The 12,654-nt window shown below is 35.5% G+C and overlaps 1 pseudogene; it reads right to left on the bottom strand.

The window, feature by feature from the left end:
• Nucleotides 1-324: 324 nt before the first annotated feature.
• Nucleotides 325-1,488, bottom strand: LOC116282022 (NEDD8-activating enzyme E1 regulatory subunit pseudogene; annotated as a pseudogene).
• Nucleotides 1,489-12,654: the final 11,166 nt, after the last annotated feature.

The following is a 12,654-nucleotide window of genomic DNA, read 5'->3' as shown; positions in this document are numbered from 1 at the left end:
TGAAGCCCCAGGGCACCCCAGTTTTTTTGACGTCAAGAATGTGAGGAGGAACTTGCCAAGGACACCAAGAAAGAACAATTTAATGGTTCTCCCTTTGAATTTTATAGACTTGAGCACAATCTGAAGATAATTAAAATTTCAATTATTAACATACTACATAGGGTGCTTATTTTGTAACCAAGAAGTTCCTGAGGTTTGTGATGTGCCAATATAAATGTCTTATAAAAAATGACAATGTTTGGTGGTAACCTCTTGAGTAGCAATAATCATGTGTGATTCAGCTCCATAACAGAAAAATCTGTGGACCTAATCATCTTTCACCAATTACAGATAACCTATATTCCAAATGGAAACTACTGCGACAGATTTTCCTATATTTTCTTCAACCTAATATTTAGATACCCCTGGATGTCTACCGTGTTACTTATGAAATCCATGAACAACCCTTAACATTAAGTATAATATCGTCTCATTATCTGGAATGGCCATACTGTAAATACTAATTAATTGTGTCCAAGCCACATTTTTCCATTAAATATCAACATCTTAACAACTTGAGGAAATAAAGAATTACTGCAGAGTAATTATAATTCTTTCTCTGAAATGGCCTCTGTTGCCTGTCCTGTGGACTGCAGCACTTTGTCAACATGGTCATTCACAGCAGAAGCATCTTTCTTCACTTTGACACTATAAATGTTTTACAGTTTTGTATACACACTCAAATATGCAATCATACGGGAAATTGTGCCTCAAAAACGTAAGTATCCTCGATCCTTCTCGGCCACAAAGACCTTTACAGCATAAACTGAAACCCAAAAAGATGGAGTTTGTTTGCTAATATTTATGGAGCAATCATCATTATATCTTCAGTTCCAACTGGGGTCTGAGGTGTATTTATTGCTGTGTTTGTGTTTTTAATAGCTTCTTCAAAACTCTATCTTCTGGAGTCCCAATTTCATCCTTTAGAATCCCTTATCTAAGTCTTATCTGAAGTCTTCTTTCTCTGTATACATTTTAGGAATTCATCCATTTGTTTTACTATTCCATTGTGCTAAATGTTTAGCTGTGATCTTAGTGGAATGTAGCAGTGGACCTTTTTTTTTCCTTATGATCCAATTCATAAGACTGAGAATGTTCTCTCAGCTCAGGAAATGGTTTATATAGTTGTAGATCTTCCAATGCATTATCTGGGTGAAATTCCATTACTGGATGTTCTTTTATAATAGCCCTCCTATAGCCAACTAGCCATATATCTTCTACAGATTAAAAGAGCGATTTGAGAATTCCAGAAGACATTAGCTAAATGGGGTAATGTACTTTCAGGGAGTCTGGTTGCAACTGCAGTGGTAAAGCTACAGAAAAAAGAAAAGTCATTGTTTATAAGGTTTTCTAAACTCTCTTCCACAAACTTACAGACACATTGTCATTTCATTGTAACAATTTCATGAAAAGTTGAGCTTGATTCTTATTGAGATATATATATATCATATTCTTTACTATTAAAAATAAGAATAAGTTGCTCTTTGACTTGCCTCAGTGATATGATGTGACTATTCATGATACAAGATTTGTGAAACAATTTGATTATCTCACAAAATAGTTGCCATAGGACTTCAAAACCACATGGATTTTTCCTTTCTTAAGAATAAACCCATGAAATTAGATTATGCCTGCAGCTTGACACGAGTTCAGAATAACGGGAGAGTCTTTCCTGCGAAAAGAGATCAAATAACGTACAGCTGCCAAAGGTGGACTGTCTCTGAGAAGTCTCTGATGACTCGATGCTTTCATAAATGTAGAGTAGGCACGTGCATTTCTGAAAGATGCAGATAAAACCTTCAAAGACAGAAAACTTGAGGACTCTGATTCCTGAGAAAGCAAGTCTCTTTGCTGTGAACGGTTTTATGACATTACTGTTTACCAAGTTTCCCAGATTATAAACTCAGAATATAAAACAGGAGACATTATAGTCTGCTTTATTTACCACATACAACCTAAACTTCAACACCCTGCCTGCTCTTCCTCCACATTTTACTAACCATGTCGTGTTTCTTTATCCTCATTAATCTGCTTTACTTCAGACTGCCATGATCCTCTCACCTTGAATATTGTGATAACCTCATGTCTGGTCTTCTCACTTTCATTATTATGTTTCTCCCTTACACTCTCCGTATTCGTGGGATATGTGCTCATCTTTTATATGATCTCTCTTCATTCTATCCAAACCTATACTCTGCCAGATCCCCAAATAGGGTTTCTGTTCTAATCATGCTGAAAAACAGTTTTCTGAAAATACCTTTCGCACTCTAGCCTAGCACATGTGACTTCTGACTGAATGCCATTCTGCAGGAGTCACAGTACAGTGTGGTGGTTAGGAGCCAGGATTTTGGAAGCTGGATGCTTGCCTTCAAGTCCTATGTCATCCCTTCTTACCCATATGACCTTGGACAATATTTTCAAACTCTTTTTATCTTGCAGTTTTTCATCTTGAAATGGAGATGTATTAATAACAGTAATCATAACAATGTCACCTACCTTAAGGGTTTTTGTGAGGTACAAATAAGGTAATTAATGCATGGAAAGCACTTAGTACTAGGCCGTGAATATAGTCAATGACTGATACTGTTACATGTTGTTTTATGTTGACCAATTCCAGTGTATCCCTTGTTTAAGTTCCAGTTTGCTTATTTTGTTTGTTTGTTTGTGAAACCTTTTCTACCACATACCTCTACTACCAGTAGTATTATTCACTCTCTTTTTTTGAGCCAATCTTTTATATTCTGTAAATCATCTTGTAACACTTACTAATGATTGGTATGATATATCAGTCTTGCCCATTGGACTGTGAATCTTGAAGTGAGGGCCCAGGCTTTGTTTATTTTTCTATTCGCCCTTTTTGTTACAGATAGAGCTTGTCATGAGATAGATGCTTGATAAATATGTTGAATATATAAATGAAAAATACAGTTAAGAGGGGTTTGTCAGAAAATGCTTCTGGGAGATTCAGTAAGAGTTGCTGCTCTGTAATTCTTAGCAGAATTGTTTTCCTCAAACATATGGGTGTTCTCTTTCCTAGTATTGTGAAATGAATACATAATGTAGAAGAGTCCTTTTCCTTTCAATTTTACTGAGAAAATTCTTCCGCTGTTTCCAACTAACTGACTTCTTTATTGACCCCAAAAGCCAAAAGGATTTGTTCAGCAAAAAATTCCAGATAACTTTTGGCAGTTACACACTAGGGAAGAACAATAGGAGAGATTTATATTGAAATATGTCAGATTTTTCATACTGCTCTTATAGCTATAATCTTAGAAGCAATATTAATGACTGTTCATCAGTATTTTCTGAACCATATTGATTCCGTAAATTGAGAATGAGAGAGTAATGCTTGGTTTTATTTTTTTAGCTACAGCTGACACTTGAACAACGTGGATTGCATTGATTTACTTACATGCAAAATTTTTCTTTATTTTCTCTATGTTTTCCTTAAAGCATAGTTGATTTAAAGTATTTTACTAGTTTCAGGTGCATAACAGTGATTCAGTATTATTATAGATTACATTCCATTTAAACTTATAAATTAATGGCTATATTCCCTATGCTGTGTAATATATTCTTGTAGCTTATTTTATACATAGGACTTTGTGACTCTAAATTCCCCACACCTACGTTGCCCCTTCACCTTTTTCTCTTCCTGCTAGTTTGTGCTGCATATCTGTAAGTCCTTCTGTTTTGTTTTATCAGTTTGTTTCATTTTTTAGATTCCACATACAAGTGATAACATATAATATTTGTCTTTCTCTGTCTTAGTTCACTAAACATAATACCTTCTAGGTCTCCCCCATGCTGTTGATAATGGCAGAATTCCATTCTTTTTATGACTAGTAATATTTTGTTGTGTATATAAATCACATCTTCTTCATCTGTTCATCTGTTGATGGACACTTAGGTTGCTTTCCTTTCTTGACTATTGTAAATAATGGCACTATGAACATTGGGGTGCATGTATCTTTTCAAGTTAATGTTTTCATTTTCTTCAAATATATACCCGGGAGTGGAATTGCTGGATCATATGGTAGTTCTGTTTTTAGTTTTTCTGAGAAACCTCCATACCATTTTCCATAGAAGAACCTCTTCTCTAATGGCTTCAAGGAGATAGTTGCTTTTTTTTTTCCTGATCATCTTCTAGCAACTTAAAAATAAAAACAAACTGTCTTGAGTCAAGGACATACAGGTTTATTTTCAGCCTCCAGATCATTTAACTGCCATTCAGCTCAGTCACCCTTCAAGACCATTAGTATTTTATATAATTAATTTCAGTATGAACTATCAAAATATATTTGCAAATTATAGAGGGGAAACTAGTACCTCGGTTTCTGTCCCAGATTGAATATCAAATAGAACCAGAGGGTATAGACTGGTTGCATGTAAAATCTGAATAGCTAAGTGTTTCCTATGTGCTGCACAGGGAAAGGTTGTGTCCTACAGCAGGATGGTGGGCATGTTGAGTTCTGTATTCCAGAGTGGTGTTGAATTTCTACTGGTATATCTGCCTTATCTCCCCATAGCTGTGTAATAATGATGAAATGTTACCTTTAATCTAAAGCACTAGGTCCTGTCCAAAACCAGGGCTGTGTTCTGTCAGCAAGTCAGGAATGCTGTGCATATGCATGTACAACTGAAAAAGTGCATGCAATAAAAATTAAACTTGAGATCTCATTAATTTACTTCATTCAGATTATTTTATCTTAGTCTCCAGTAAATGATTATTCGAGCAACCCTGGACTAACAGATGCCTCCCAACTCATTATCTTGATGTGTCCTGGTGTGTTCCTTGAATGCCCTGCTCCTAGTAAACCTAGTAGACATTTGCAGTAAAGACTTAAAACGGCATTTTCCTTCAATATGTTTCCTTTCCTGTATTACTCCATCATGTAACTCAGTTGTCTTTGTTACAGTTCTCTTTTTTTTTTATGTTTGTTTCATTTAAGCTTTTGATTTATTTTTGCTGTCTGTCTCTACCATAAGAATGTAAACTCCTTGGGGGGACATTTGTCTTGTTTTTTCCATATTCCTGGAACCAAGAAGGATAATTAGCACTTAATTAGCATTAAATATTATTTTGGAATGGTCAAACAAGTGTCTTAACTACTAGAGTGCTCAAAGTTATACAATAAGTAAGTGGCAGAACCAGGATGGAAATCAATCTACTTATTCTGGAGCCAAGATCCTTTATCAGTATGCAATATATCTTGACCTCAAAACTCAAGGTTATAGATCTGCCCTCATCCTAATTCACACTCTCCAAATACCAAATTGTTTTACCAGTTTAGAATGAACCTGGCCTTCTAGTGGTGAGAAATTACCAGGAGTTTTCATATTTAAGGTAGGGGCACATTCTCAGAGTAGATTTGAGTCTGAGGAAGGAAAGCACTTTTTCTCTCAGCCTTGCTAATTTATAACCCAGATTAGACAGTGCCAGATTCACAGAGGGGCACCTGTCTCTTCACTCACACACTAACTGCTATGATCCTTGAATTCTCCTGGGCTGGGGCTAAGTTCAGCTATTGGGAAACATGACCTCAAACAAAAAGTCATTGAACACTTTTGAAGATTTTCACTTGATTATAAGCTTAATATCAGCTTAAATTTTTTGATGTTCTTAAAAGAGTTAACACAAGGCTAGCTTGAATTATTAAAGGCTAGTGTGTAGACTTTTAAGTTCTATTGACATACTACATGCTGCAGGTAATATGTGGAAAACTGAGTTATCCTTTCTTGTATGGATGCATGCTAATATTTATTAAAGGCACACTGTTATCTGGATAGTACTCCATCCAGCACTAGGAAAGAAAATACTTTCCAGCACTGGGAAAATAAATATTTGTTGTTATTACATTTCACAAAGAATGTTAATTATTAATATGTGAGTTACATTGACCAATCATTTCCTACTCCACAAGGGAAGAAAATAAACACGTGATTTATTTGTTGTTTTGATTTTACACAGCTTCAAGATAGGATATTTCTGGTATATGATCCATTGATTTTATTGATAATTAGCCTTACGACACTGTTAGAAAACTGCCAGATTATTTACATTCCAGTTTGTTGATTTGCAGATTCATTGGCAGACTGTCCATAGTTTTTTCTAGGTCCAGATCTTCCAGTGAAGTTACTAATGCATAACCACATTAAATAAAGGTCTCTACTTCATAGAGTACATTAAGGCATCTGGATGACTTCTCAGTTCTTTTTTGTGTTATATTACCCTCCAAATCATATTCATTCTCCCCAAACTGCTAATATATTTCGGGTTTGCACTCTGTATCTTATCATCTGTCTTACTTCTATTTTCATACGCATAACCTAACCAGTTACCAAATGTCAATTTTGGAAATTTATCTCAATTCCTTATTATTACACTGTTCTCACTTCTAATGTTCTTATTTCAACTGAAGTCCTACCTTGCATCCAGTTTTGTCCCCTTCCAATACACTCCCACATGATTTTTGAATTACCCTCTCTGGAACGAGGGTCAAGAATTTCTTGTTGATTTATATTACCTGTAAAAAATAAAATCTAAACTCTTCTGTAGCAAGGCATCCAAGGCCATTTGTGACCTGCTCCAGCCTAACTTTGTGGCCTCATATCCCATCCCTTTCCTGTGACTCCTTCAGTTTGTAATCCCAGCCATATACCTCACCCACATTCTAAGCTTTCCTTAAAATGATACACATTTTCACATATCTCCTTTAATTTGACATACCATTTTTTCTGTCTTTTCTTTCCAACTCTGTCTTATTAATCTCGACTCATGCCTCAAGATCAAGATCTCATACTGATTCCCTGCTAAGACTTTATATAAACTCCATGGGGAGAAAATTCTCAAGCCACTGTGTGCAATAACCTATTGTAAAGGATTTCATGCTTTTTTTTTTATAAGAGTTTCTTCCTTTTGTTTCTCTCACTATGTTGAAAGCTCCTTGAGGGTATACACCAAGAGTTATTCTTGTGATTCCACAGAAACGTATGAGAAGGCCTTGACTGTATGAAACACTTAATAAATTTCAAATGAGATCCATTTTCACTCTCATTTTCCTTCAAATAGTCACCATCTTCTGTGAATTAAATTTATGATTAATTTTAATGTAATACCTTTCTAGAAAGCGAAGAATACAGCTCTCATTTTCTGCACCTGACATCACCCTCTCAGCTTTATTAGTGTTTCAAAGGGAAAAACCTCATTAGGGAAACATTTCTACTAGAGAAAGATCTAAGTGTAAAGCAATTCTGAAACTTAGCTTTGTAATAGACATTGTTGTCCATAAAAAGTTACCATTCTGAAATAAATCATTTCCAGGAGAAAAAATATATTTTTTTATGAAATTTGGAAAAAGAAAGAAAATCTGGCTTTTCGGAAGGTGATGTGAATCAGGTTAACAAAAGAATCACATTATATGGCATAAAGGTTTTATGTGCTATAAAATGTGAAGAGTAATTGAAAGTTGTGAACTGACACAGATGAAATTTTAAAGAAACCCCAGAAAAGTTTTAATCTCCAGTCATAACTATAAATTTACATTCCACTAAGAGTTTCTATGCATACATCTCAAAAGGTACATCCAATGACTAAAGTGTTTGGATAACCAAGGCATGTAGTGTTGGGATGTTTGAGATATGATCAGGACATTTTTTTTTTACTCTCTCATCTAGAAATACGGTCCTCGTTTTTACTCACATACAGTTCCTCATTATCTCCCCATCAATAGAAAAATAGAAATAAGAATGCTTTCATTAATAAAGAAGCCTTTTCAAAAATGTATTCTCACAACTGTTGAGAGGCAATTCTCCAAGACATTTCTGCATAACTTGTGACAGTTTGTTCATGAGAGGGTTTGCACAGCAAACAGCCTTGGAAACTAGAGATAGGTTTGGTCAGAAGGCAGATATGTCTCCTTACCAGGATAATAAAGATAATGCATCCCTGCCAGGCAAAGGTTGGTAGGTTTTCTTTATAAAATTGGGGGGTTTTCTAAGGTTGGGTTCTTTGGCTTGTGCTGTAGAGCCACTGTGTGTGCACTGACCACTTGGGTCTACTCCATGTCTTCCCCGTGGGAATTAGGGACAGGGGAAAAGAAATGCAAAGCTCATGTTGCCTGCTGCCTGCTGAATATTAAGCTGTTGAAATCCATTTGCCCCACTGTTTCCTTACCGGCACCATGTGTGAATGTGTGGATGCTGGTGTAGCAGCTGCCGGCGCCACTGCTGCTGGACCACTAGACAGCGGTGCTTCCCTGGATTCATTTCCTGGCACTCTGCACCTCACAGTCTGAGCTCCAGTTTGTAGATTCCCATACATTCTGTGCTTGCTTAGACCCTTTTTTCCTTTCAGCTGCCCTTATGTCTGCTTGGCCCTGATTACATTCCTTGCAGAGTTCAATTTTACCTCATTGTCTTCTCCCTGTGAAAATTTCCTGACTTTTACAGATATCAGGGTTTTCTCTAAGTCATGGGCTCCTGTTGTATCTTTTACCGTATCTCCATTTTGTGTATTATTATTCTACTCTTTATTATTTGCATTTATTCAGGATGTGTATGTCAAAACTCTGAATCGACTATTATATATCAATCAGTAATAGATACCAAAAGTCAGTTGGCACAGTTCCTAATCTCTGGAACCTTACAGAGAATTGAGAAAGACACAAATCCTAAATGAATAATGATAATATTTATAATTGACTTTATAAAGATAGATACTGGAATATATGACAAGGGAATTAAATAATACAAGGTCTATTCTTGGAAAGTTTCTCTGTGGACAAGATGCCTCAGCTGAGGCCTGAAGGGAAAGAAGTAGCTCAGAAAGACTCAGTAGAAAGTGTCTGGCACAGAGCGTAGCATCCGGCCAGTATTCAATAAAGATCTGAGGAGTAAAACAAATGAAAACTAAGTTTTCTCAATTTTTAATATGCTTCTCTAATTCCTGATACTTTTCAGAAGAAATTTATTTCTTAAAGCTTATGTATTATTTCCTGAAAAGGAATCAAAATTATCCCTTTAAAACAAATATTTTCCATTTCTAATGGCTGCGGTTATGCCACTTTTTCCCCCCTTGGACACTGGTTATTAAATCTAAAGGGCGGTATCCTATGTCAGGACCCTAGAACTATGCTCGTTACTAAAGCCCCACTTGTTAGCTATGGTGTAGAAACAAAAATGGGCCTGATATTTTCCTGCTTAGCTAATAAATAGAATTACCTATTCTCAAAAAGGCAAAAGAAATTTTCCGCTAGCATCTGCCTGACAGGAAACCACTTGTGTTGTCTGTTTATTTGACACAAAGAACCTGGATGTGAACATAGCCCACGTGCAAGACAGATCAGCCATCTTGTCAATGTCTGAAAGGGTTCTCTGAAATTTTTCCTATTGACAAATGTCTCTACTATGCCAATCTGTTGATGGAAATTGAGCCAATGCAGTTTAGGAGAACTGAATTGGAGCCACTTAAAGTGCTTGGGGAACCATCTAGCCTAGTCTAAATTACCTAAAGTATCTAGTCTAGCCTAAATATTTTTATTTGATTACAACCTGGCCCATGTCTGACATTTTGTAAAGCACCAATCTTGCGAGGAGCAAAAAGGAAAACAATGAATTTTATTGTCCACATTCGCAAAAATGACCTGGAAGATGTCTTCATATTACATGAAGATATTTTGCAGTTTGTGACAAGTGGCATTTTTGGAATGTAATAAATAACAAGATCGAGGAATTTTGATGTACTTGCTAATTTCATTTCTGGAACAATGATTTTTACTGCATTTCAGTCTGCAATTAGACACAATTGCCGCATAAGCACAGGGAAAAAAATTACTGTTGTTAAACTTTTTATTCCTTAAATTCAGTCACTTAAAAATTACACATTCCCCCTAAATATATCAGATTTCCCATAAAAGAAATATCAGGCAAAAGTAAATGCTTAATTCTAGACGTATGTATGTTTCTGAATTTTCCTGTTACGCATATTCACATCTCTGCAGCCCACAAGACCTGTGTGCTTGATCATTCCAAAATAAATACTGAGGGATGATTATGTTCCAGTTATCATTCTTGGCTCTGGGAATACAGAAGACAGGACAAATGCATTCTGTACTCTCAAAGAGTTTATATATTTGTATGGTAGAGATAGACCAAAAATATAAATAAAAATTTTAAATCTAATATAAAAAAACTGTAACCAAAAATAGAATAGAGTTATATGATGGAGATTTAAAAAGGATTGGTAGTGATGGATAATTTGAAGAGGAAAGACATTTTTAAGTGGATGTTTTCTGAGCTAAAAATCCCAGATAGTAAGGATCCAGTTTCAAATAAACTCTCAGCTTATGTTTCCCCTTCTGCAAAGTTGCAACAATGAGACCTGCTTTATAAAGTTGCTCTGAGAATTTTTTAACTGCTACTCTAGATGAAGAAAATTATAAGGCATTTGTAAGCTGGCAAACGAGGTCAGACCAGTAAGCTTGTTAGGAATTGTAATGCTGTTTTCTTGAGATCACTCTACTGCTCTATAAACACAAACAGTCACTAGTTTAATAATGAAACTGTTCTCATATCTTATGTGGCCCCAGATCTTGCTAATTTTGTTAAACAGGATTTGTGTTACAGACTTGCTCTTGTTTAGTAAAACACTAGCTGTTTGCTCCCATGAACCTATAACTGGCTTTCATGAAAAATTAAAATTCAAAACAAATCTAATTTTCTTACAGTTTCTTCCTTGTATTATTTGTGTCAAAAAATTAAGTTTGCAAAAGACAGTTAAGTAAGAAGAGAGCACACGTTTTGAGGTTACTTGAATGTACAGTAAGTGCTGAATGGTCAAGAAGATGATGAGAACTGTAGGTGGGGTGTAAGGAGGGGTAACAGAGATCAATGTTTCCAAACCTTTTCTACTGCAAGGCAGATACAGGAAACAGTGTAGTTACATGTAAGTAATTATGTAGAGAAAGATTCTAGTGGCAGGATAAACTGTTCCTGAGTTAATATTAGCAGGAAAAATAGGCTATACAGTTTGGGCTTAATACTTTGGCCTTTGGTAGTGTGCTCGATTCCTATTTCCTTTCTTTCAGTGACACCCAGTTGACTCAAGAGTGTTTGTTTGTTTGTTCATCAGTTTTACTGAGGTATAATTGCCAAATATAATTGTGATGTATTTAAAGTATACAACGTGATGATTTGATACACATATATAGTAAAAGTATTCCTACCATTGAATTAATTAATGCATCCACCACCTCGCTAGAGAGCGTTAGTTTTTAATAGTGATGTCAGAACATCCCTTTCATCCTTTCTTATTCTTTGTATCTGTGTTGGCTTTTAGGAACTTAGGATCCAAGAGTTATGTGTGGGTCTAACCATGTTGTCTTGTCTTCAATAATGACCATACTCAGTGGATCAAGGGCCATTGTCAGCGGTCTCAGCTGTCTACCTTACTGACCATTAGACCTCAGTGATTGCAGTTAGACCTGGGGCAGTATTCGTTCATCTTACTTCCCTTTCTTTTGGAGAAACAAAGCTCTAAGCAAAATCAACACATTTTCAGATACGTAAATTTAGCTGGAAGATTTTCGCAGTAGATTTAATGATGTTTGATGTTCCAAAAACCATAATTATTGTTTGCCTCTAAACAAGCTTTAATATACATATTTCAAAATTCTTGTTCTCTTTTTCTTTAAATGAGGGAAACTTGCTGGTAAATAGTCTCCACCAGCTACAGAAGATACAGGATCTTATTTATTTATTCATCAAATATTTTATTGAGTAAAGTTCAGTGTGAGGTAATAATTTTAGATCTGGCAATACAGCAGTGAAGAAGACAGGCATTATCCTGTAAGTATGTGTATGAATGTGTACATATTATATATTTGCAATTTGTCTATAGATTGAGATAGCTATATTACATGTAATACATGCCATATAATATGTTTATTCTACACAGAATAATGTTCCCACAAAGATGTACAGCCCCTAAACCCTGGAGTTTGTGGTACGTTACCTTCTGTGGCAAAAGGGACTTTGCAGATGTGGTTTAGTTAAGGATATTGAGGTGGGGTGATTAGCCTGGGTTACCTAGATGGACCCAGTGTAATCACAAGAGTTCCTACGAGATGGAAGCAATAGAGTCATTGTAAGAGAGAAGGTGAAGTGATGATGGGAGAAAGGGGAGAGGTGATAATTGAGGACAACTTTGTGAAAAATGGACAGGGGAAGAAACAGATTTTTCCCAAGAGCTTCCAGAAGAAACCTGTCTGCAGACCCTTTATTTTAGGACTTCTAATCTTTAGAAATATAAAGTGTTAAATTTGTGTTGTTTTAAATCACTAAAATTGTGGTAAATAGGAAATTAATACAATATAAAACATACATTAAATGTAGACGTGTGTTACAATGTATATTATATATGTATATATACATGCAATATCCACTATACTATATACTGCATTGCTATCTGTACTGTATACGCTATATAATACACATGAAAAAATGAAAACTTTGTTATGTTTATACAAAATCGTAGCAAATTTACTTGTAATAATACCAAACTGGAAACTGACACATATGCCCTTCAGTGAGTGAATGATTAAATAAACTGTGGTA

This window comes from Vicugna pacos, chromosome 10, assembly GCF_048564905.1.
Source record: "Vicugna pacos chromosome 10, VicPac4, whole genome shotgun sequence".
Taxonomy (NCBI): Eukaryota; Metazoa; Chordata; class Mammalia; order Artiodactyla; family Camelidae; genus Vicugna; species Vicugna pacos.
This window is presented reverse-complemented; position numbering and strand designations above follow the sequence as displayed.